Source organism: Pezoporus wallicus, unplaced genomic scaffold (assembly GCF_028554395.1).
Source record: "Pezoporus wallicus isolate ANWC-B61680 ecotype Strahan unplaced genomic scaffold, APGP_CSIRO_Pwel_v1 contig_3486, whole genome shotgun sequence".
Lineage (NCBI taxonomy): Eukaryota > Metazoa > Chordata > Aves > Psittaciformes > Psittacidae > Pezoporus > Pezoporus wallicus.
The window spans coordinates 676,317-703,643 of record NW_026642292.1 but is presented as its reverse complement, the minus strand read 5'-3'; positions in this window follow the sequence as shown (position 1 = coordinate 703,643).

Below are 27,327 nucleotides of genomic sequence, written 5' to 3'. Positions count from 1 at the left end.
TAGGAATTCAGAAAATCTGGCCCATGCTGGTTTATCACTGAGATAATGTATTCACTGTGCTAACTCCAGTGAAGGGTGCTGATTGACTACAGATTTTTCTTCTCCTCCATACCAGCAAGTTCTTTCTGGCTGTATGAGAGTGTGGCATATACTGAAAAATGTGTCCTACTTCTTGATGAGCACAAATGATGAGCACGAATGAAGCTGGAACTGAGACAGTGGCTCAAGCCTCTGCAGGTGCCAGTTAAGCTCTTGAGTCCCAGATTCCACTGAGCAGGTCACACTCCATGTTTCATCTCCCACCAGTAAAATAAAGATCATAATAACACTCACTTCATACTTTTTGTCTGTCCTAATAACAAAGACTGGATGGGGGTGATGAGTGTCTATAGCTGTGCAATACTGTACAGCTTAGCTCAGTAGGGGCCCATAACTGCTACTGCAGTAAAGAGGCTCTTCCTTGCAGTCCTTTCTATAGCTCTCAGCACTCCAGTAACAGGTTTTATTTCTTCATTATTTTCTTGTCAAGATTCAGGTTCAAGATGATACCCTATTTCTATTGTTACAGTTAATGATGCCACAAGCATTCATATTATGAGTAGGTTCATATTTTCCCTGTGGTGATGGGAAATACATCACAAGCGGCTGTCGTGGGGCTGATCTCTCAATCCAGGTCTTACGGTGAGAGCCAAATGGAGACTCCTTCCACATTTTTAATGTTTGTTATTATTAACAGTATTTTATGGAAAGTAGCAAAAAATTATCTATTTGGAAATAACCATTTGTGATACTTATTTTACCAGGACAATTTGCCTCTTTCTGTTTCACCTGAAGTTGTTTGTCTTGCTTTCCTCCCTACTACCTAAAGCTCTTAATTTTTTTTCTTATACTTCATGCAGTGCTAAGGAGAAAGCACACCTCCTGCACATAACAGAAAACAGACCAGAATAAATACAGAAGGTTTAGTATTGAAGCTACAGCAGAGGTGGAATAACTGGGGTATCATTGGTGTCTGTGTGCTTTATATAAAGTCCACAAGAAACCAGCTGAAATAATGTGAAAGTTATGTACTCAGACACTCCTGACTAAAATTTTAAGCTGGGTGTCTTATAGGCTTATGTGTGCATTAATACAGGATTAAAAAAAAAAAAGGAAGGAAGGAAAAGATTTCCCCTCATTAACTAATGAACACAGATTGAGAAGTCCCCTCTTAAAAAAATACTCATTTACCTTTGGCTAAACAAAATTGAGATCAGAGAGATAAGGTTAAACTTTAGAACAAAATTAATGATGCTAATATTAACTCTTGCTGTTCTTTAATTATTGATGTCACTATATTGCTGTCCTTAAAGATTCAGTCATTTATAAATACATTCAGATAAGTATGGCTGCAAATCTCTCTTCGTCTTCAGCCAACTAGCTGGAATTTCTTATTCAACAAAAATACAAGCAAACAAAAAATATTATCTGTTTACACAGTTGTCTGAAAAAGTTTAGAAAAGTGAAAATAAGATACATCTCTTCCTAACACAGGCTGAATTTAAAGCAGTTCAAGTGAAATTGCTCTCAGTTGCCCCACAGTTCAGGGGCAGGTACAGTGTGAGCAAAGGCAATCACCTAGTAAGTCTGAGAGGACAAGCTGTGTTCCATCATACAGTTAGTCTTCTGAAATTGATGGCATGATCACTTTAAAGCTTTTCTATGAGCCATATCTGAATATCTCTCCAACAGTAACAATGATTTTCAGTCACATCAAGCTGTTCAAGTTAACCCGGATAAAATCCTAAAGAGGTAAATATTTCAGTAAAGAATTCCCCCACTTATTTTCAAAACCGACTGTTCATTGCTAGAACACCTAATGCGAGAGTCCTCTAAGTAACATAATGTTGATATTATGTTGATGATTATGATACTGACTTGCCAAAGGCAAAATGCAAATATAATGTCTCCATGCATCTTGTATGTATATATTGTCATTCTGTAAAACTAAAAAAAACCCTATGTGTTAGTGCAAATTCTAAAGGTTATTTTCATTCTTATTGAAGTTCCACACAGTTCCTTATCCATAGCTTTTAAATTACCATCCAAACATGAAAGTCATAATTCCCTTTTGCAGATAGAGATACTAGTGAGAAAGGGAGGTATGAGGGGAGCAATTAATCCCAAACTCTCACAAAGCATGAGTATGACAGACCTGTTAGATTCCAGCCATGCTGCTAAGATAAAAGTAGAACAACTTAACAACGAAGTTAATTTATTTTTCATTGATACTTGAACTGCACACGTAGAATATGGAAGTTCAGCTGAGTAAGCAGACTTGCAAGTCCAAAATGAGCATCAGTATCTAAAAACATCAGTTAAGATATGTTAAGATCAGTTCAATATGTGATAGTATGAACAAATAATTTGGAATGTAATGGTTAACAATTAAATGTTCCGTGTGGCAGCATGACAAAATCTTTAATGCTTTTTTCAAGCCTCTCTGAACAGGCAGGACAAATGTTTGTTGTAAGTATGTATGTTACAATAGCAGAAATCAGTTTCTGCTCAGACATCTATTTTTTGTACTTTGTATTCTTCTAATCTATTGTTGATACACATTACTTTTGGTATCAGTAATAGACACATTCATGCAATGTTCACTTTATGGCTATGTCATCAATCAAAAAGTATGTCCCATTCCACATATTGGAAATCTTTATGTTCCATACTTGGTCTAGATTTACAACTTTTAATTTCCCTATATAGCTCAGGACACTGTATTAATTTATACAGTTGTTAGCGTGCTTCCACTAATTTATGGAATTGTACTTTCATAAGTGCCTTGAAATTGCTTGTTTAATGAAAAATGTAGCTCCTGAAATAAGAGTTTGCATGCATTTCTTTGCTTTTTAACAGGAGATAGCTCATCTTTTATTTTTTTCCGAATTATATAAACATGTGAGTCACTTCTGTGGCCCAAGGGTTTGGTAATAACTAATACACTAAAAAAAATTTATGTAAAATATTATCATCCCTGCTGATTGCCCTCAAAATTGCATTCAGTCCATACCTAAAATAGCCAAAAGTTATATTTTTTAGGATCGCTGTCTGCAAGGCTTTTCTTAGTTTCAGTTATTTCAAATCCTTATGCCTCACTTATCTTTTTTGGAATGCTATAGTAATTCTATTTTAGGGACAACACAGGGAGGTTGAAACATAGGGAATTACCTGTATGTTTTTGTTAATAGCTTACATTCTATGCAATGCCAAAGACTGGAAGCCCCAAGTTGGAAGTTTCAGGGAAGAAGGAAAAACAAGACATAAAAAACAACCAACAAAAAAACAACCAGTAAAACAGTTCAAAGACTGGGAGGTTTTTGTAAGAGAAGAATTAAATAGTAAAGTGAATGTGATGATGGACAGAAAGGTGAATCAAACTGAAACTCCTGCTATATGCTTAGATGTTTTACTTTGAACTTTTGTGTAGATTTGAGTTTCCACTGTCCTGCACTCAGTGTCATCATTTATTCTGTGCAAGGTGAGTGTTAAATATAACAAAAATGATCTCAGTTTGATTTGGTTACCTTGTGCTAACTCTGGGAGGCTGTTAATGACCATTGACAGTGAAAGGCAAGGAAACAGACACTTGTATTTAAATATTTCATTTGCATTCTGGAATATGATCAGTCATCAACTTTATAAACTGCATCTCAATCACTTGTTCTGACTCAGCTGCACTACATTTTTTTCATCTTCCTTTTTAGCTCAAGGTGAAAGTCAAGAGATTATTGTGATTTTGTTCTGTTCATTGTGAAATACTTTAGCAGTAGCTGGCATGAGTATTGGAAGCTCTGTGTCAAGAGGGAGGGGAAGGAAAAGGGAGAGGGAAGTTTTGCAGGGAGAAGGGGAGTAGATTTTTTCTGGGATAGCAGGTATTTATAGTTAAGAATAGAAGCAGAAAAATTTATTGTTCATTCAAAACCAATAGGCTCGGCTGGTTCATTATTTTAGAAACATTCAGCTACACTGAAATGAAAATATTAATAGATGGCCTTGAATGAGTTTAAGGCTATTGCAAATAGCAGGAATTAGGGCAATACATAAAGCATATGGTTTGGAAACATTTCTTGTAGGATGTTTTTTCAAATCCTTGACACTCTGATCTGAAAAACATCAATGTAAAACAGCAAATGGGGATTGCCTTTCCCCATCTACTTAGGGAACACAACTGAAACGTGAAGAAATTGAGGAGTAAGGGGTGAAATGTGCCATCGTTCAACAGCCAGCCTAATGAACCCAGGAAGACAGTACTCACGCAAGTTGGGATAGAAGCAATTTCAGTGTGTGCAGGGATCAAATGTGGACCAGAAAAGGGAAAGGTAACATAAATGAAGCTTAGAGGCAGGCTGAATCTGGCTGATAAAACATTGTCGTCTTGCATATGTTGTTTTGTCTGGATTTTGATATTAATTAAAAGGGTGCATGTAACAGGTTAGTGAGTACTTAAAACTCTGACTTTATATATTCTGGGTTTTGTTTACAGTTTCATATGTCTCAATATTTTTATGATCCTTGTAATATGGGAGCAGCCACAGATCAGTTGCTGAATGTTGATTGTGACTGAAAATTTTGTAACTGTAGCAGTTCTGACAAAAACACTACTGCTCTCTCCTTGTTCTTGTACTGCTGCTTGCTACTTTTTCTACACACCACAATGCATCAAGAATTAAATTTCATATCCTAGGCCATTCCAGCATGTAGTGTATTGATTGGGTGAAACTTGCAGAATTTTAAAAGGAGGAAAGTTACTACAGTTAGGTTAACTATTCTTCATGAACTGAAAAGATTTTTTTTTTTTTTACCTCCTTTCTTTCTAGCAAGTTGTACAAAAGTTGTTTTTGTTATCCAAGGCAATAATTGGATAAAACAACTAGAATAAATTAGATGGGTTCTTCGTGTAACACCAAGTTTTCATGAACCATATCAGATATGAGAAGTGGAATTCATTTAACAAATTGCTGAACAGTAGCTTCTGACAGAAAAGCCTAATAAAGCCCAAAGAAGTTGCTGACAGTTGGCATCTCCCAAGGTCTGGATCTTTTAACACAGTGCAGGAAGATCCCAGAAAATACTTCTAGGAAAGGAATGGTTTGTTGTTTTTTATTTATTCTCTATTTTTTTCCTTAATAGTCTTCACTTTTCCTTTGAATCATCCTCATATTAAGCAGACACTGTGTACCGGAATGATGAAAAATAGGAGTGTATTATAGCATGTGACAAAGAAAGACTGGAATGGTTCAATGGCAGTGAAGCTAGAAATACAATGCTGCAAATGATCCACAGAAGAAGTGAACAAAGCAAAACTCCATAAACTTAGGTCAGCAGTAGAATTTGCTAGACAGTTCAATCTCCTATCACTGGTGTTAATAAGTTAAACAACAGATCATCATGTTACTGTCAGAAGCAGGAGGAACAGAACTCTTGGCAGGTTCTTGCTCTTAGGAAAAAGCCAAAGTAGAAGGAGAAAAGGGAAAAAAATAGAACAGATAAATAGGCTCACCACCCCGTAGATCCATCAATGTCTTCTTGGTCAACAAGTTGTAGTGCTTTCACTTGAAACCCTTTACAGTTGAAATCCTTTACAGTTGAAACACTTTCAGTTGAAACTCTTTCAGTTGAAACCCTTTCAGTTGAAACCCTTTCAGTTGAAACCTTTTAAGCCCTTTCAGGCCTTCTAGCCCATCAACACCTTGGGTCCCAGGGAGCAGTAGCGCATGCTACATGGCTGCCGGTTTATCGGGTCAGGGTCTCTTGGACCCCTCCCACAGGTGGACACTCATTTCCACTCATGCACATGCATCATGAGCCGTGCTGGAACATTCCAGATGGTGATGGGGTTTCTAATGATCCCAGACCCATTTCAAGCTGTGCCCCGACGGGCGCCACAGTGTCTGCTGCTGTCTGTTGGCAGTTTCTCACCGGGGTAGTTGATATTCATGGTCTCAGAGCAGAGGAAAACATCCCCCACCTTCGCAGGGGAGCGCGATCTGTGTGCTGCCTCGCCAGGAATGGCACTTAGCCTCCATTAGCTCTTTCTGTCCTTGGTGTTGTTTTGAGACACACATAAAAAAGGGCTGTTGACGGTCACACCAAGGTGCTTATATTGTTTCATGTAAGCTCATAGGAAACTTGGAAAGTGTCTAACAGGTTAAGCAGTATGGTCCAGTGTTTACAGCACGAGCTTAACATATATGGACCTTGAAAAAATTTTATACCTTGCTGTTTGACTTTCATCATAAAACTCTGTGGCTCACTTTCATCTTAGTAAAATGATGATAATCATGCTTGTAGTCAAAATATTAGAAAAAGCTTTATTTTTTATTAAAAATATTGCAATTAATTGTTCTATAACATTTATTCCACCAGAATCTTAGGGGTTTGTGTGCTTTTTTTCCTTGTTGTTGTTTTTTACCATGAGATCAAGGAAGTAGAGACATCATCAGCTGTTACACTCTATAAACAAAGAACTGGGGAGTGTTTTGCTCAGAGGCTGGCTATCAGAGCAACATTTCTTTATCATGTGGCAGTTGAGCTGTGAGAAGAGCTTAATGATTTTCAGAAAGTTCCTTCTATCTTTTGAAAGAAAGTTCACAAGTTTATCTAGGAACTGATATGCTAACACACTGTATTACAGTTGCAAATTATTTGGATAATGTAGCTAAGGTCACATGACAAATTGAAGATGAGAGAAATAAATGGCATTGTAAGGTTAAATGCTGCTTCTGTTTAACAGTTTTCACAAGTATTTCTGAAGATTTCATTCTGCTTGAGAAATAGTCAATGGTTTTTAAACTGTGTTCTTTAGCTCTGGTGAATAGAACTTAATGCTTATATTTTAACTCTGGAAAGAGACTGTTTCCTTCTAAAACAGATGTGCCAGGTTTTTGGGGCAAGTTTGCTTGCTAACACATTGTCTTTAGAAGATCTGATAATTTATTACAGAAAAAAAAATTTGCCTTCAAATTCCCTTTTTATAGCTGTAATTCTGCAGCATAATCATTACTCAGAGTGCATGGATAGAAGACTTCTGATTAGCATTGCTATGGCTTTTTCAGGTTATAGCAGAAGACTCCGCTAAAACTATGTAACAGCTTTTGCCTTGCTACTGTCATACACTCTATGTAGAGCATAAGTATTTGGATCCAAATAAAATTCAGAATAAGACATTATATTCTAACAGCTCAGTTATTGCCAAAAAAAATTCTGTGCTAAAACATCAGAGCTTCATAAAGTGGAGTAAAGTTAGGTTGCTTGCATTTCTGACTGCAAATTTCTTATTACTTGAGGATAGGAAGTAGGACACACAGTGTCAGTGTAACTGAATTATACCAAATTAATTTGGATTTAGTACTACCAAGAACAGGACACGTGCATTTGGATGTTTTATGTCTAAAATTCTGTCACGTTTGATCATGTATTTCTCTCGTTAGTGCTTTCTGAATCAGAGATGAGCTTGACTCATGAGTGTGAACACTCCGAAATATTAGAATTTTTGGGAGTTGGCCAAATTTCTGCCCATCACTTAATGCCAAGAGTGAGTCTGTTTTTCATTTGCTATGCTGAAATTTATTGTCATAAAACTTTCCCCTTTTGTCTTTCTAGAATTTGCCCAACGTCATTTGAACAGCAGAAGGAAGACAAGTAAAAAGAACAGGCACAATCCATCCAGGTCTAAAGAAGTTTTCCATCACACTTTAAGAGACTCAAATTGAGTTTTAATTTGCATGTTAGATTTAATATCAAACTCATTGCATATTAATTAAATAGCAATGGATCATTTACCAGCCCATTTAATGAGGTGTAACAGTGGCTGCATATAAAATATACAGATGCTGTTATCACACTGTTCTTAAACTCAATAAATCTGCTTGAATAATTACTAGTGCTTCAGCAAATTCAGTAGCTGATGCACCCTTACATTAATTCATTGGTGTAATTGACACAAACAGGTACCAAGTAACTTCCAAGACCCTGTGTTCTTGTCTTTCTGCATAATCACTAAGAGCATCAGAAGCCTGATCCTTTTTTAATTGCATCCAAACTAAACAAGGAATAAAAATGGCATGAATAAAAAAAACTAAAGGTCACTATATCTAACTTACTTGGAGTTTGCCTCACAAGACTGAATAACTGGTATAATTTTAGTGTGGAGTGATTGCTTTTCTACTTATCATTATGGGCAAATTGTTAAGAAGAGCAAGTGTTATGCTGTCAACATTATGAATTTTATCAGTCTGGAGGCATCATGGATTCATAATAATGCTACAAACTTTGTGTAAGAAACTGGCTTTCATTACGTCTTGGCTACAGGTTCCAGAAGGATGACTACTCTCCTCCTTTGATTTCCCCTGACTGAGGTCTGGGCAGACAACTTACACAGAAAGTGATGTCTTGATCGGTGGCTATTTCTCACTTCGTAAGGACAAGTGGCTATCTCATGGCCATATTGTAAACACCTTTTTTGCCAAGTGGATTTAAAAAGCCTGTCTTTTAACAGATGTTCAGGGGGCTTTAACCTACATGCTATTTAGCAGTAATTGCTGTTGTGATTAAGAGATTGTTTTATGTAACCTCAGCCTGACAGCACTGTAGGTTCCTGGTGATGCACATACAGTACCACCTTAGTCACTCTCAGATAAGAAACAATCTAGTGTCTTATGACCTGGTTCTCAAACAGAGCTCAGAAGCAGGTAATCAGGCATGATCAAATTAAGAGCAACTGACCAATTTACTCTCAGAACTCAAAAAGAATCATAAAGAGAAGGAAAGACCTTCATATGTAGGCTGCAGCTCTAGAGGAAAAGTATGACGGAATAAATTTAAGGTGTTAGGCTGCTCTTTCAGACTTTTGGTGTAACTTTATGGATAGATAGTCTAGCACCCACAAGGTTTTTTAAATGTTTGAGTATTTCAAATAATTTGTCTGCTGTTAGTTAATTAAAGAGTTCTCATGTTCTAGTTTTGACTAATGAAAATAAATCAAGCTTTCTTTCATGAGTTTAAGCACTAATTTTTTTCCTGCTCTTTTTAAGTTAAATTTACTTATTTCTAGTGAATTGCCATCTTGGCTGCCTTACACATAGATGTGCACCAATTTGTAGTCTTTTTAATTATTCATTGTTTCTAAAACTCATGACATTAATTTTCCCAGACCATTTATTGACAATGGGAAGGAGGAAGTAATTTTCTTATCTCTATCTTCACTTTTTAAGAGATCCCAAATAAAAATGAAACAAACCCCCTGTTTAGTTGGAATGGAAACATAAACCTACACCTACATCAGAGACTTTGAAGTTCTTTAACTTCATTCAAAATTACGTTTAAGTCTTCTTAGTAGAGAAGGTTGCCTTATTTTTTCCATTTTATAGATGAGAAACTGCGGGGGGGGGAGGAAAAGTGTTGAAGAGGTTTGAAGAGTTACAAGATATCAGTCAGTTATGGCCAAGCTTCTAAATATTTATTTATATGTTAATTTGTTTTCACAGTTATAGTTATGTCAGAATATAGCCTTGTTGTGCAGTGCAGTTAATATTAACATGCTTGACTAAAACTTTGAGGCAAAATAAACCAAGGGATTTCCTGTCAGCAGCAGATTAGCAGATAAAATGGCCAGGAGGCTAAATTCTTGTCTAATTTATACCCTGCCCAACATCACTGAGTTCAGTGTTGCTGTTTGATTAATGGTCTCTATAGTTAATGAAGCTGTACTACTGTAACAAAGGGAAAAAATATGGTCCATTGACTTTCATGGCGTGAAACTGGTCATATATTGGGTGCAAGTCTAGGCCTTATCTTATGCTAGCTGACCAGGATTTTCAAGACTTATCTGTTGATTTATTATAGCTCAGTATAAACCACATCAAAACAAAAGGCTATATAAACCAATGTCTTACCTCCAACAGTAGTGGGTGCCAGATAGTCAGAAAAAAAAGCAAACCTCAGAAAAACAAGCTAAATTTTCCAAACTATTATTATGGATCAGAATGGCATTTCCCTTCAATCTCAGGTTTTATGACAGCATCTATGTCTGGGTTCATGTCTTATACATTTTTATCCAAGCTAATGTAACAGTTTATATTCATGCTGTTTCACATAAATATTCCATGCCCTTCTTTTTTTATTTTTTCCACAAAATTGAAACAAACTATGAGTATTTGATTGAAGCACATAAATCTTGGATAATTTGGAGGCAATAAGGTATTTTAATTAGGGGTGGCTGACCTTCTCTGAATCCTTGTGTCCCTCCAGAATGACCTTTCAGTTTACAGCCTTCTGTTGGACTTTTCAGTTTGGAAAGCCATTATACATGATCTGTTCTCTCTCAGCTTCACAGGTAAACACTTGCTTATCTGAATTGTCTGATTGAAGCTGGAATTTTGTCACTTTCTTGCAGGCTTGGACTTCCTAATCGTGACTAACTTGACAAAGCAAGCTAGGTCTAGCTGACACAAAATGACAGTCCCAGAGCGATATCTCGGTATGGAAAAACTGTAAGTCTCCTTACTGTTGTGTCCTAAAATCTGATAGTTGTTAAGCTATAGATAAACTGAAACATCTGCTGATGTGGCTGATCAGCCTTGACTCACCTTTGAAACCTGTTGCCTGCCTGCATCTGTTGTTGCTTGTTTTTTTATATTAGTGGCAATGACTTAGGAGCAGAGACTGTCTAGGTACAATACCTGGCATGATGGGCCTTTAGTTCCCGAGGCACATTCCCTAACTCTGTAACAACTGGAACACATTGTTTAATTACACTGCTGGGTTTAGGGGTTTTAATAAAAAAAAAATAAAAAATCCCCAAAATATCACCCAAACCAACCAACCTGGAAATGGTTGGATTATTATTAATCTTCCCAAATTTTTCAGGGCTTACTTTTGAATCTTAGCTTGGGTCAAATGATTGTAGAACACTTCCATTCAAAACATGCAGAGAGACAAACTCAGCCAAACTGAACTTGGTCACAAACTGAATTTTTCTCCCAGTAGTTGATTTTGTCTGTGTTGGACTGCTCTTGGACAATAGAACCATTTCACATACACAGGATAACTGAAAGCATTAGGTAAAATTTAAAACTTCTTCTTAAGGAAGTTCTTTACTGTGAGGGTAGTGAGGCACTGGAACAGGTTGCCCAAAGAAACGGTAAATGCTCCATCCCTGGCAGTGTTCAAGGCTAGGTTGGACAGAGCCTTGGGTGACATGGTTTAGTGTGAGGTGTCCCTACCCATGGCAGAGGGGGTGGAACTGGGTGATCTTAAGGTCCTTTCCAACCCTAAATATTCTTTGATTCTATGAAAGCTGTATGAGGGAAAGTTCCTGATTTTTAATTTGCAATAATACCTTTTCATTTTATATTTTTATCTAAAGTTCAAGTATCTTGAAAAGTTGCTATTGTGTAACTGCTGACCTTACTTCATTTGTTTTGTGTAGAAGGAATAATATGATAGCTCTGTGTTGATGGCTGGCATATGTTGACATTCACTATTTAAGTATGATCTAACATAAATGTGATCTAAATATGATCTAATTGTCTACATTCATATACCAATTCAGTAGTATATGAATCAGAACTTTCTCCAGCATTGTGATAAAAAAGTTTCAATGTTCTATTATTAGAACTGCCACCCACTAAAAGAGGTGACTGGAACTTGAGTCATTAAAACCAGCAGGACAAGGTCTTGTATTTTTCCCAGATGGCCAATCTGTTTCTTCAAAATAGGCTTATATCAAGTGTACTCTGAAAGTTAAAAAAAACAGTAGTGATAACTGTAAGTCATTAAACATGATCTGAAAAAACTCACTAAAACCTTGAGTGTTTTGCTAGGTCTGTCTTCCATGTTTGGAGAAGAGTACCCTGCCTACTTTCTGCCATGTGGGATATGTCCCTGACAGAAAAGTAAGTAAAATTAGGTCTGCAACTTTCTTGTGTACACAGAGAAGCCTCAAAGAATAACTCAGAGTGAGCTCTTCTGCTAAAATTAGACTCTTTAAAGTGTATTTGCATAACCAAGACAGTACTGATGATTTTTGTACAACTATTTTTAGTCTCCTTTGCTTCTGAGATTTTCATGTTGAGTCATAAGATGCATAGACTTGATATAATGACCTGAAACCTGCATGTGAATTTTCAAGACAGTCTTGTGTCAGAGGAGAGTTCTTCAAGCTGGTGGTATTGTGAACTAAAATGACTTCACTTGCTAAAAAGGAAGGAATATCTTGCTTGTCAGTAATTCAGCTGGTCTATTACTATGTCTTTCAGTAGTTAAGCACTCCAGTGGGAAGGAGCAGGGCTGATAGTGCAGGAAATAAGGTGTTATACTCTGTCTTGTAACTGTTTCTTTTTAATGATGAAAAAAATTCCTTTTGGGGTCATTCATTAAGTAGTCAAATGAACTATTTTGGTCCCCAAATTTGTCTTTGTGTTATGTATCCTGAAATAGATCCTTTTATCTTTAATGTATACCTGTCACTGACTGTTGACATTTTTCTGAATATCCACATGTAAAGTATTGTGTTTTCCTACAGCTCAATACCTACTGTTACTCTCCTTTCACTTGCATTTCTTCTGATTGTTATCTTTCTAAAACATAAAAATCTCATTTATAAAAGGACTATAATGTAATGTGTTTCAAAAATAACATTTTTCAAAATATAAGCAAGCATAATAAGAGGTAGTGCAGTCTGTATACACTCAAATGTTCTCCATTTATCAAACCAAGGAATCTCATATGATCAAATCTTGTCTTAAGGGGCAAAGCATGAGAGGTATTTAATATCTGGGTTATATTTTCAAGCAAATTTTTTTGAAAATGTTTGAAATTATGTCTCATTGGAGTGGTTTCCATTTTCTTAAAAAATAAATCTTTTTTTGCATAGCAATAAATCTTTGCTTGCATAGCTATGCAAACCCCAAATGCAAGCTTGCACTAAGAACAATTTTAATGTACCATTGAAAGAAACAAGACAGTTAAAACTTAGGTTTAAGCACATATTGAGACATACTGATAGAACAGGTTTGAAACAGTGTGTATCCTAAGAAACATCATTCACCTTCCATTTCAACTGTATATGACACTAGCTGCAAAGAGAATATTTTTAATAATTCTTTTCATTATTTAGTCATAACATTATTTTTTTCTTAAAAGTTCCTGGATTAGAGTTTTTTGAAGAAGCTGTCACATCTGTGTTCAACATACACTTTAAAAAAACATATATCAGGCAGGTTAAAGTACACATGAAGTAGATCATGACAGCTTTGACTTTTCAATGTCTGTATGTACATGTGGATAGTTAGGCACCTATTTAACGGTGGGAGAAACTGTATGTGTAAGAATCATCATCTGAGTACAAAAATCTCCCAAGGATCTTTTTTTTCTGATTCGTCAGTATGTGTTTTCAAGTACAAGTAAATGAATAAACAAAACTTCAAACACATTCATGTGGAATCCAGTGAAAAAAAAATGAAAAAACACTCGTCGCCTTTATGCCCTCTAATAATGCTTTTGCTGTGCAGGTACTGAATGAAATAAAAGAACAATTCAGAAAAAAAAGAGAAGGGGAGGGAAGAGGGAAAGGGAACTTGGGAGGGGGAAAGGGGGACTGGAAATGCAACAGAGAAAAGATTCCATGGCAGAAATTCAGCAAATGGATGAAGTGTTAGTGAGGCAGGGAAATAGAGGAACATAACTCCAGACGTCAGAAGCAGAAAGGGAGATGGTTCTTTCAAATGATGTCAACCAGATCATGTGAAAGAAAATTACAAACTCATAAATGCAAGGAGGGAGAGCATACTACAGATTATTACTAAAATTTTCACAATCACTGTCTCTCACTTTGTTGCTTCTTTCTATGCAGTATCTATCTGCACTACTGAGGAGAGCACTCCCTCTGTCTGAGGGGTATCTGAGGCATCCAATTTTGTAAACATTTGTCTCCTACATGTCTCCTTTTTTCCCTATTAAATGAGTGGTGAGATGTTTCACAGCTTAAAAGGTGCAAGCCTGTGATCAATCCTTCCTGTGTGATCTTGAGATATTCCTTAAGTCTAGGTCTAGGGAAAAGCTTTTGTAAAGCTTTGGGGCCTAATTACAGAACAAGAATCTTTAAAATGTGTGTTCAGAGATTGTATTTGCAGAGTCCTTAGTTGTTCCTCAGGTAGAGAGTATGCACACTTGTTCTTCCTGTTTATGCATGACACTGAATTGCTGGAGGTGCCTGGGTGGGATTTCAGGTTCTGAGGGCTAGGTGATATTTCCTCAATGTCCATTAGATTGCTGATACTCACATGTATCATTTGCTGTTGTGATTCCCAGAAGGAGATTTTAAATTCTCCCTACTTATGCAGTCCTTATGCTGCTTAATACACTGTACTTAACAAGTATCTATGATTCCATGGTAGCAATTAATCATCTAGACATTTCCATGGATTTGGATATTAGGCTGTCTGTGCCTCAGTTCTGCCCTGTAAAATGAAGACAATTTTTTTTTTTTTTACTTTAGAAATAAACCCATTTCTGAAGTATAACAGATGTATCCTGAAAGTCTATTTATTCCTTCTGTAAGACACTCAGAAAGTTATGAAAAAAAAAGCTTTTCTGTTGTTTTTTGTGTACTATGAAGGAATAAAAAAGTTGAGTAAGTTGGACTTTGCAAATAATTTTTGGAATGTGACAGGATATCTTACTGTTAAATTATCACCAACATGTGACATAACCACTAGTCTAAAAATTTCATCTGGTAGAGTATTTTCACCATTTCCACGAGGATAAACTTCCACAGGCTAATAGGAACGGTTAGAGGTGCTCTGGAAGGTCAGTAGGGAATACTTGCATTTTCAGAGCAATCCTTACAGTTAGTCTCTAAGACACTAATTGGAAAGGCATGCCTGAATTGCCACCATTCCTGCTGCATTCATACTTTATTTAAGCAGACTTCAACATCTAGGCCTTGAAGTTGTCAGGCTTTGCCAAAGTAAATGAGCTGAATAAAATCAAAGACATACAGGTATATATTTTAAATAATCTTTGCTCTCTCCCTCAGCATTCAGGGCCCTACAATGTGATTTACTGTGGGAGAGAACACTGGATAAATGAATACTAATATCTGACAATGTTGTTCTGTTGGTTGTAAATGGAATTTGTGGCGTTAAAACTGGTGACACTAAGCACGGCATAATTAATAGCATTGCTAATTACATTTCAATAACTCAACTTTAGAGTCTTTCAAACACCCTTTTATTACTAAAACAGGTGAGTATCAGTCCTATTACATACTGGACAAGAATATTATGCATCAAAAAAGCAAAATCCCACATAGAGAGAAAGATGGGGATATTTCTGTGCAGTTCTTTTCTCAAAGCATATCACAGTGCTAGATGAAGCTATGTCAGCCTTCTGGATCAGTAATAAGTGGGAGATCTAGTAATGAATTAGCCATAGATTCAGGCTGTCCATGGATAATGAAAATTACCTGTCGTTTTTGAAACTCTGCTTAATGTACATCAGAAATTTACTGCTGGAACAATGAAGAAATGATTTAAGTATGTCAGGTTTTGATGTAAATTGTGCTTTGAAAATGACTTAGTAAAAACAGAAATGTGAAGGAGAGTGTGCATAAAACATTTGGGACATGTCTGGTGCAAGTATGGGCCATAATTTTTGGTTGGTTGCATGCATTTCACACCACCTTCAGTGAATCTTGGTTAACAGGATGTTTCTCAGGATGGAAGACTTCTGTCATTTATTTCACAAAACTTCAGGAAAGGAATGAAGAAATCCAGACTGCAAATTCAAAGCTTGTGATTTGAGCACAACTTATTAGCTGGAGTGTGACTTTATACAGGTGGAGTGTGACCTTATTCAATTCATAAAACACACTTATGCCTCACTTATTAAATCCAAAATTTACAGAAAGGGTGAAGCTTGTGAATCACAGACACAATGGACTTTATGAGACAGAAGAAAGTTAAGAGGTAGAAATTTAGTGAAGTCAGAAAAGCTGTAATTGCTATCAGTGACTTACAATTGAGCTCTGCAATTCTTTACTGTGACAGCGGTGAGACATAGAAAGAGGTTGCCCAAGGAAGTGTGGGTAGCAGTAGCCAAGGGCAGTGAATGTGTCTCCACAAGCATTTGGATAAATTGGGCAAGGAGTTCAAAAGTGAAGCTGTGACCATTGGATGTGTGTGTTTACTCCATTATGATTCTGCATGCCTGGCTAATTACCTGCAAACTGTTAAACTGCTTGATACCAAGTTATATTCTTACTCTTGCCCTTCTTACTGGATTGAGCATAAGATTCTTATGAATAATTGGATCTTTTCACTTCCCCTTTATTGTATTATATGTGTTTTGAATTGAGCATATATTCAGACATGTTTATATCTGTTTCTTTAATCATTACAATTATTTTTCTTCTCTGACCCATCAAAACCATCGGCTGCTTCATGAGCTTTTCCCTCACAAACATACCCAGGGCCAGTAGAAAATGTGCATGCAGATATTTAGCAAAAATAGAACAGACATTTTTTGGCCACTGAAATATCAGTAAGATATGAGGGCATGAATATTTTCTAGTCTTTTTAGAATACAGTCTTTCTAATTCTAACACCACAGCCAAGTACAGATGTGGACAGTTTGCTGTCTGCTGTCTTTTCTATTTGCAGTGTACTGCCTATGAAAATGCTTTCTCTACTGTTAAACAGACTTGCCAAAGCTGGAAGGTCTGGTCAGAAAAGAGCATACTGTGACTAAGTCTCTGATTGCTTTTGGTGGGAGGCTGCAGGAGGAGCATTATGCAGAATGTGTTCACCAACCTGACTACTTTCCAGCTACGTATGCTCTCACAGTCAGGGTGCTTTTGTGTAAAATTGTATAATTGCTCCTTCTTTAGACTCTCAGCATAGATATGGTTTGATAAATGAAACAGGCAGTGAGTAAATTTAGAAGGGATGAAGTTACTCTGCTTGTCTACAGGAATATTCTCCAGAGCCAACTGTGGTAGGCTTAGGGATATTGTAGACTTGATGATCTTGATGAGGTAAAACAGAGCTTGATTCTGCTTCTCTTAATAATCATCCATCAGTGATTTTAAGTAATTTTCAAATTGGCTGATGCAAGTGACAGGACCATGCTATAATTTAAGGGGACACTGGCTAATATGACTCCAACATATAAACTGCATAAAAATAAGACTCAATAAAAAATAAGACTTTATTCCAGTATCTCTGGAATTGTTTAAGTTTTCAATGTGATTTTGTTTACAAATTTCTCTTAGATGTCCATAGCAGAAAGAGTTTCTAATTAGACTAAAACACACTGGGAACCAGATATTGAAAAAGAATACAAATATAAATATAAATCATAAATATAGAATATAAATATTTTTTTTCCCTAAAAGTCAATTAAGCTAGCAGTATAAATAAAAAGAATCAGACTATGTTTCTAAAAATGAACATTCATGGATGTGTACAATTACTGTTATCATTATCTTTACCTGATAAAATAACTTTATTTATAACTAAAATTGAAGCAACCCAGAGAGGCAGGAATTCAAACTCTGAGACACAAGTGCACAACAGAAGGGGAAAGTTCCTTTCATTATTAATCTGAATTTTTCATTCCTATCTCTGTGCTCCCTTTCGATTTAAATAAAAACTTCCTTAGCATAGTTTATTTTGACGTCTCATTTTTGATGACGTATTGATCTGTGGTGGATGAAATCCCTTTTCGTCTGTCAGCCTTTTTTATCCATTTGATTGGAGTAATTGTCAGCCTCACCAAGGTCAAGGGCCTGCTGCTAGATGAAATCAGCATTTATATAGAATCCTTGGGAGGTCAACCACCTTCATCTCTTGGCAAAAGGGAAATAAGTCACAGAGTTTATTTATAGTCCTTTTCCCTTTTCTTTTGTTAAACACTAAATAGGACAGATTCTGAAAAGGATTTAGTAATAAAAAAGTAGAACAGATGTCAAACACAGAATTGTAAGACTCTACAGATCTGCTATGCTGTTTCAGTTTATTATAAAGATAAGAACTACTCTGAGAAAAAGATTAGACCAGCTCTTTGTGTTCAGTTCTAAGGTGTTGGTTGTTTTGACAGTATTTAGTGTCTGAGATACTCTTTTGATATATAAGGCATGATTAGCTATAACTTGGAAATAAGTTCTTGCTTTGAATTTAGCCTTGTATTAATACAGTAATTTTAAGGTTCTTTGAAAAGTGCTGTATAACCATAAATTGTTGCTTCATTTTAACTCAGAAACATTTATGGCTTACGCAACACATCTACTCACATGTACTGCATAGAGGATAGAACAATTTAATTAACTTGCATCATTTTTTCTTCATGAATATCTAGTCTTAGCCTTACGTATCTTCAGTGGCCTTGTATTAATAGAGACAAAACTAAAACTGAAAAATTGTGGAAAGGTGGCAGAAAAGTGCTGACTGGTGTGTTCCTGGGAAGGTTCCTCAAACTCTGAGCAAACTTAGTTTGTCAGACGATTAATTTTCTTTTCATACCTCTTGTGATCTGCAGCATTGAAATTCTGCATATTTAGGGAACACTTTGTCAGATTCTTTCTAAAGTAGGATACAGATTGCAGAAGGACAAAGTATTTTCCTCTCAGAGAATTATTGTTGTTTCACTATACAGAGACATATCAATGAAACTTATATCAGTTTGTACAGGTAGTTACTCAATACTTTTCCAGATAAACAGCAGAATAAGCAGAGATATGGCATACAATTAAATCTTATGTTTTTAGGCTCTGAACACAAAAAACAGGATTTGAGAGCTGGGATTGTGTATTCAAGAGGGTAAATACAGTATCAGGTTTTTTATTTCCACTTAATATTGTCTTACTAGATTTGCAAGTGAGCCTGTGTTTGCAGACGGTTAGAGTGTGATTTATTTTTTTATTAAAGCCCTGCACTGAAAGCCCAGTGTGAAGTAGACAGATAAATCCTAAGTCCTTTCTGATCCATCTTTGTTTCCCAAGATAGATCTCCCGCAGTTATGGGGATGATAATTTATCCTCTTTCCCTCTTAAAAATCTCTTTGCCTATATTAAGATAAATAATGTCAATTTTTGACTATTTAAGCACTATTTTCATACATACAAGGATATCTAAAAGTCTTGAACACAGGAATTTTTTTTTTGCATTTTAAAGTCATGTTTTCCGTGTTGATTAGAAATATCTTAAAGAACGGTTTTTCAAGTGCAGATGTAGCACTGAGGTGCATATAACTTATCTTTTAGACTTTTCTGGGTCACATTTATGGTACAGTGTGTCACTCAATATAGATCATATTTACAGGGTATTTTATCAGTCGTGCCTTTACATAAGATACTAAAACACCAACTGTCCCTTGTAAAAAACCTATCAGGAAAGGTCATTTATTAAATAATAAAATGTTTGCTGGTTAAGCTAATGCAGAGTCTTCTTAAGGTTTCAAGTCAACCCATTCACCATACTAAAAAGCAAATTTTGATCATGAATTTTGTATATGATATATGGTTGTTCAGCTATAACTATGAAGAATTTAGCTTATGCTAGCTGGCAAGGGAAGACTTTCAGTCATGACAGATGCTGGAGCAGTGGAAGAAGTGGTAGCTATAAGGCAAAATATCAAAAATAAAATGGTATTGAAGTACCCCTTGGTTACGTCTCACATGTTGTTGCTTAATTATTTATTTCTCAGCATCTCTGTCCCATAAATTTCATTTACTGCCTCTCTCATTTTCACATCTACCTAATGATATCTGCCTGCTATTGATAATTAATCCAGATAATGGCACTCCTGGATATGATGCCACATCTCTGGACACTGAAGTGTGTCCAACATGCCATTAAAATCCCATTACAGCTTTATTCACTAGTCCCAAATTAAAAAAAAAAAAAAATGATGGTACATTTGAGAGAATACTGATTGCACTGACCTTGCAATGCACCTTCCAAAAACTGTAGCAGGAAGTACCATCATGTGGCAAACTGAGATAATATTTTATTTCTTTCTGTTCCAGGGCAAATAGGAGTTGTTAGCTATTGGACATGGAGTCTGTAATTTTTAATTTGCTGGCCAGACAAAGTATAGCATACTTTTATACAGCATAGGGGATGTCTATTTTCCTGTGGAACTTGTTATGTACTCCTTTGTATGAGTGCAGAAATCTAGTCACTTCTTACTGATTAGATTTCAGTTTTCGCAGCTGCAGTTTACCTACATATGTCTCACTCTAAATTCAGCTAATTTATTCATTCCCATTTTTTCCATGCATGCCTAAGAAATAAAAGTGCAGTAGCTCACATGCATGCTGATATGATTCTCTTCACATACAGTGAGTTGTGATTTGCCTTTTAGTTCAGATTAACTCAATGTGTGAAGCACATCTTTAACCGATGTAGCATTTTTAGTTGGATGACAGGTACCTCAGTTGTAAATGTGCAAATGAAACAGAAGGAGAGAGCGGATACTGTTCAGATTTTAGTGGAATGATTTTTTTTTTTATTTTGTAGGTGGAATAACAGCTGGCTGCTAACCACCACCACCCGGTTTATGACTTGATGTAGCAATGTGATGGAGATACACCTGCTATGGAATTCCCCTCTTGCTTCTTTCTTACTATAAATGTTATGACTATACCACCTCTTTCAGCTTAGTAAATAAGGACATTTAGCCAAAGCTCTTCCACATCTTTCACTTAATGCATTTGTTTCTAATATACATGGCTCTGGACTGAGATTTGGAAGTAAGAATTCCCTTGCCTAGGTAGGTCCCTCCAAGATTAGGTTGTAGCTATATGCATTTGGAACCTAGGTTTTGGATGTTATCTCCTTAGACCATCTTAATTTTAATTTAGAAAATCAATTACTTTTTGAAATCAGATCTTACAAGCATTGTAGAAAAAAAGTGGACTTAGTTTCATTATGAATGGGTAGCGATTCTTTTATTCTTATTGTGGACTTTATGGTAAGTGGCATGTGACAGAGAGAGAGAATTATGAATTTTTTATTTCCAGATGTGCGTGAGATGCACAAAACCTGGTCAAAGAATCATGTTAAAACCTGCTCCTGCTATCTAGATGCATCTGAAGCTCTTCTAAGTATATAGCTGAGTAGAGACCTGACAATTGAGACCTGTTTGGGAGACTTAATTCAAGACACCTTGGTAGAGCAAGGAGGGGAACGTGAATGAACTCAATAGATGCATTAAGATTGGTTTCCCCACATGAGATGGGAAAGTAACTGTTAGAAAAGATAAAGCTGGCATGGTGTGGCATGGTGTAGAGAAGTATTTGTTCTTTCTTGTTTAAAGTAGTGCTGGCTAATGATTGTGTTTCAGCTGAAAAAAGCTTCTCATTTCTACCTCAGCTATACATAAAATGAATTCCAGATCTTCACATACCTATGACTTAATGAAACCACCATTGTAATATGGACTAATGAAGAGTAAAAAAGATGTGGACTGGGTATGCAAATCTTAAAAACTGACTGAGTTTCAGCAACGATTTGGAGGTTTCAAATCATGGTAAGGGATGTGAATTAGAGCATATCAGGTAGTAAATCTTCTTTTCTAAGAAAACCTCCCATAGCCCTCACTTTAGTCATAATTTCAGTGTCTCAGTAGTTGCTCCTATGTTCAGAGATCCCTTAATTAAAATGACAGCATTTAATATTTGGCTGTATAGAGCTTTTTGTGACTGAAAATTGAGGTTGTGTTGGGGGCAACGCTTGGAGCTAAGAAAAATGTCAAAGCCACCAGACTATGACAGTAATGGGCAAGAAAGACCAAATATTTTCTATGTCCAGATTTACAGGTAAATTACTTGATCTTTGGCTCTTGAGGCTGACCCGAAAACATATGTGTATTTTTGGTTTCAGTGTTAAAGGAGATTTAGAGAACAAACTAGAAAAAAATTGCAGGTAATTTTAATTATTTTTAAACCTTGAGATTATACTTTTGCAAAGAAGAACACAAATAATAGAGCATATAGTGACAGAATGCTTCTTCAGGTATGAAATGACAATATTGATAGAAGATGTAAAAAGACTAATTTGTCTTGTCACTAGAAACAATTTCAAAGGAAGATCTCAGCTTTGTATGCAACTGTGAATCACAACAAAATGAGAATCTAGAAATAATTTGCTAACTCAATATTTCCTCAAAACTTCATGCTTTAATTGAAGGGGAAGAAATACTGTTTCAAGCCTATGAAGCAAATAATGCAGCTACAATAAACTATGAGCAGTATATAAATATGCACATACACAAATCCTTACTTTTTGTGGAGCTGACTCAGAAGAAATCAGCTTTGTGATGCAGACTTTGTAATTTTACAAATTAATTGGCTCAGATAGAGGGACTAGTGACTATGGACTAGGGAGTTAGGTCAATGTTACGAAACCTGGGAAACTGCTTGCTGTGGTATAGTCAAAAGAACTGTTATTTACTTTGTCATGTAGTTTCCTCAAGGGGGAAACACCTGTGTTGTGTCTAATCATGTTGCATTAATTATAAATAAATAAATACAAACATGAATATTGAGATACAGGGGGTGACTCTTTCAAAGGCTGCATTCTTCCTTATCTGGCTGGAGTTTTCTGTGATATATCCTGGGGTTCTGGCTCCATAGTTATTCAGACAAGGTACACAATAAACCAAGCTAGTTTCCTTACTGACAAGGCAAGTACAGGACATTTCAGTACCAGATGTCATCCTACTAGGTGCAGGCCAGACAAGGAATATTATCCTTGATTCTATAAAGGTGGCTTGGCTAAAGTCAGCTGTTTGATCTACATCGTGTAGATTGCTCCTTTCAACAGACATAATCTAATTCCACATATAACTTTGAACTTAGAGGCAAATGCATGAATTGAGTCTGCTTTGTTTTAATTTTACAGTGTAGAAGCATTTGCATAACAAACACTCTTCTAACTTAAAAAAAAAAAAAATCTGCTGATGTTTCCACAAACAAAAATTGAAATAAAAAATAGATGGCCACCTGGCATGATCAGGTAAGATCAGGAAAAAAATCACTCATAAAGAAGTTGTTATGAATTAAATTAGCTGAAATTCTTATATTTTTATAAAATATTTCTCCTCTCTGCAGGTCTAATCAGGAATGGAATCTGATATCTCCCTACAGAATGTTGGAGTGTAACTGGAAAACAGACCAAAAAAAAAAAAAGAAATCTCATAACCTTCCATAAATGAGTCCATACAAATAAAAAAAAAAGCCTTTAACAATGTTTTTGATTTTCCTCTTGTAGAATTTGTGCCAGTTGATGCATATACAAATCCTGCATGAAACTTGTACATGAAAAGCATTTAATATTCTTCTCTAACTGGTAAAGACATACCCCAATTTAAAGTGGATCCTAAAATCATACTTTCATACTTCACCTTTGAATCTTCCATATTCTTCTGATAAACTACTAATCCTGCAGAAATTTTTGTACTATATGTAGTAAGACACCAAAAAATACCCATATGTAATAACTCTAATTGCAACATAGGGATGGGTAAGATTAATATTTAGAAATTAGATATTAGAAATAAGATAATTATTCATATTTCATATTTCATAGACTAATTTGTCACAGGCTAGGGATTACTGCAGTATATTTCCATAAATGTCTGCTCAGATGCCCAAAAGAAAAGAAGTAATTTTGTTTCTTGCATGTTGTTAGTTAACTGGTAGGGCATATTTGTAGAAGTAACACAAATCTAAGTGAATGTTGAAGGAAACAAATACTAATATTCCATAAATTGTGTCTGCATCCATGTACTGATCAAAACTATCCAGTGGTGAAAGATTTGCTGCCCAAGAACTGCACAGAGACTGATTTCAAATAGATATCTTGTAAAAATATCAGAAGCTGCTATTATACATTTAAGAAAATCGAGTTCTTTGGGACACATTTCAAAGAGTAAGAAGCAATCTGTGGTATAAATAGGTTGCTGTGAAATATGCAAATAGAGTTTAAGAATACTTTTGTGCTGGGGATGATACAATTCTAAACACTTTCCTTTTTGGCAGGGTGTGAGTTTTCTTAGCAATTCGGTGAAGATTCAAAGATACAGATAAACCTAATTCAGAAGAAGGGTAAAAAAGGCACAAAACTGTATGCAGCTGGTGACTTGAAGTCCAACAGGGTCTTTAACTTTGTCCTTCACCATTGCTTCTGAAACAAGGAATTGCCACATACCTGTGTTTATCCCTTCTGCTATACTCAGATATTCATATTCTCACCTAAAGAATGCATTCATCTGCCAGTTCGTATAGTTTTAGTTTTTAGAAAATGTGTACCCTGGCAAACAGTTTTAAAAATAAAAATAAAATTACCCTGATTTAAAACAATATCTACAGTGCTACTTGTAAAACTTTTCATATACAAAACAGGGACTTAAAATATTGGGAGAGGTTCTAGGCAAAACATGAAACGGTAGAGTACCTGTGATGTTCACATACAGTTACATATTTCAGGTGGAGGGAAAAAGTGCCTGTAAGAAGAAAATAAAGCTAAGTATTAGTCATTTGAAGCATAAGCTTCTCTGTCTGGAGAATATAAAACAGCTATTAAAAAGAGCAGCAAGAACAAAGAGAAAATGACAGAGATTAATTTGGTGGGATAAAGGACTGGACGCAGAAAGTGGCCAGTGGGTGAAAGAAAAGCTGGCGAAGATAATGGCATTTCAGATAGACTCTTGGGAAACATCGGAGAAAAAGACATGGATATATGATACTTAAATGTCCTCCGAACATCATCTAGCTGCTGGATGAAGAGACAACAGTACAGGATGTTAAGAAGGTTAATCTACAAAGCCACGACAAAGCCCATACTGGCAAAACAACCTACCAGGATGTCTACAAGTATATGGACTGCCTCTCTTGGTGTGCAGCTGGATTTGCTGCTGCTAGACAAATGTAGTAAAAGTCCCACTATTGTTTGAGTAAGCACCTCCATAGATGTGAAAATGGTGCTCTGAAAGTATCCCATAGCCAGTGTCCACAGGTTTTTTCAGGCACTGTGTGGAAGAGGGTACTGGTCTTATCCTTGCATCTTTAACTTGCCTTGCATGAAGAAAGTGTAAATAGCCATCCTGCTCTGTCATGCCGGATTAATCCATTTGTGTAATCCATGTGTAATCCAGCATTGGGTGTGGGTGATTCTCTCTCACAGATGCTTCTAAATCCTGAATGGGCTGACTATGAACTGCAGAAGGGTGGACAATGTGGACCATCTGAAGGAGATGCAAATGAGAATTAATTAACGTTAATGTCTCTGATAAGTACATTTCAACATAATAAAAAGCCAGTTTGGTTAGGTTTATTTCTGAGGATGAGATTTTTAGAATCTTAGAATTTTTAGAAACTCCTCTGGATGAGAAAAAGAAGATTGTTGTTTATTCCTATTAGTGAATGCAGTATTTTATCTTTTGCACTTTGTCAAGATGATTTGAAATTAAAAGCCTGTTTCTCAAATTCCTTGCCGTCCACTTAACTTGTGTACTGCCTGCAAATGTAATCAGAGGACTATCTATTCAATCATCCAAGTCATTAAAGACAAAATTAAGTTGCACCAAGCTCAGAACAGACATGCCAACGGCTCTATTTGATACCTTTTATAGTTTGATGTTGCTTAACAACTGACAGTAGCATGCAACAGTGGTTTTCCAGCCAGCTTTTGGAAATGCTATTGAAGCAATGGCAGAGGGTTACTGAAACCCAAATACATGCAAACTATTCTTTCCTCTGTATTTAGAAAAGGATAATAGTGTATGTAAGGAATTTTGATTGGTTTGCCACAATGTATTCCTGAACAAAAATCACAACAGCTGTCATTACTCTCCATTTTTTTTTATTTTACTAGAAATAATCTGATTAATTTCTTCCATTATTCTGAGAATCCAAGTAATCTATACTACTTAAGATCTTAATTTCCAATCTTTTAGTAAAATGTAGCTAGTATGTCTAGGAACCATACTAAATGATTAAGTTACTCATATGGGAATGTAGTTGCCAAAAATTAGAATAACCCTGAATTTCTATTTTTACCATTAGTTACATTAACAATTTTGTTGCTGTTGATAGTCTCAGTGAAAGCTGAAGCTAACAAGGCATTAGACACATGGGATTATATTGTCTTTTGCAAAACAAGATATTGCAAAATTGTCTTCCCAGTAGAAATTAGAAATTACCTACAGGAAAAGCTAGGGTAAAGAAATACATACAGGTGCTCATTATTTTGGGGGATCTGTTTATTCCTTGTGCTACCTGAGGTAGGAAGACTAAAGGTTTCTCTACAGCATCTCAGTTTGCCAGTTTCAGCTGTCCCCCCTGTAAAGACGAGTGGTAAAACTGAGGTCATTTTTTAGCTTTCTGGGAAACCTGAGGTACTTGGTTTCTTTAGGCAACTGTACCAGTTTTATATCCCTATGATATATTCCTTGAAATCCCTTGTTTTGCTTAGGTATGAAAAAAGCTCCAGAAGAGGAAAAAAAAAAAAAACCCACGATAAAAAACAACAAAATAAAAAGAAACTGTTGATCTCTTTTAGGGTCAAGCAAATAATATTCCACTCTAAAAATGTGATCTGGCAGGGGCATGCTCTCAGGACTGCATGATACCTGTACAATGCCTCTATATAATAATAAATGTGTAATTGTCAGGTTCTTAGAATGACAGAAATAGAACGAAAGAAGATCTCAAACTCAACTAAATTATTTTCTGTATGACCCATGCTCTCTTTTGTTTTGCCATCATCCTCACATGGTTGGAGTAATTAGATGTCACTGATGGTGCATAGGAGTTTTGACAGATGAAAGAGCTTACTTGAGAAGGTGGGTTCTTCTAAGACTAAGAGCAAAACTGGGATTGGAATCTTACACAGAAAAAAGAGAACATAGTAATCAAAAACTGTGTGGCAATTTCCCGTTTTCCTTGCTCCAGTGCAAATCACGAGCAACTTCACAGACATGGACTGTTGTTTATTTGTTTCATTGTATTTGTTATGTCTTTTCATGTTCTTTTATGTATTTATGTTCTTTTATGTATTTTTTATGGATTTTTTATGTCTTCCTTATATCCATAGAGTATGATGTGTAAACACCAGGGATTAGGTTTGGATCATATTTTCAGCTAGTACAAAGGTGTATGGCTCGTCATGATGTTTGTGAAGATCTAGCTCTCCCTGTAAACGTAGAAAGCAGCCCTTGCTTGGGTGTATTAATTCATTTATTGCTAGCCTTTCTCCTTACTGTCTTAGAATCAGATACCAG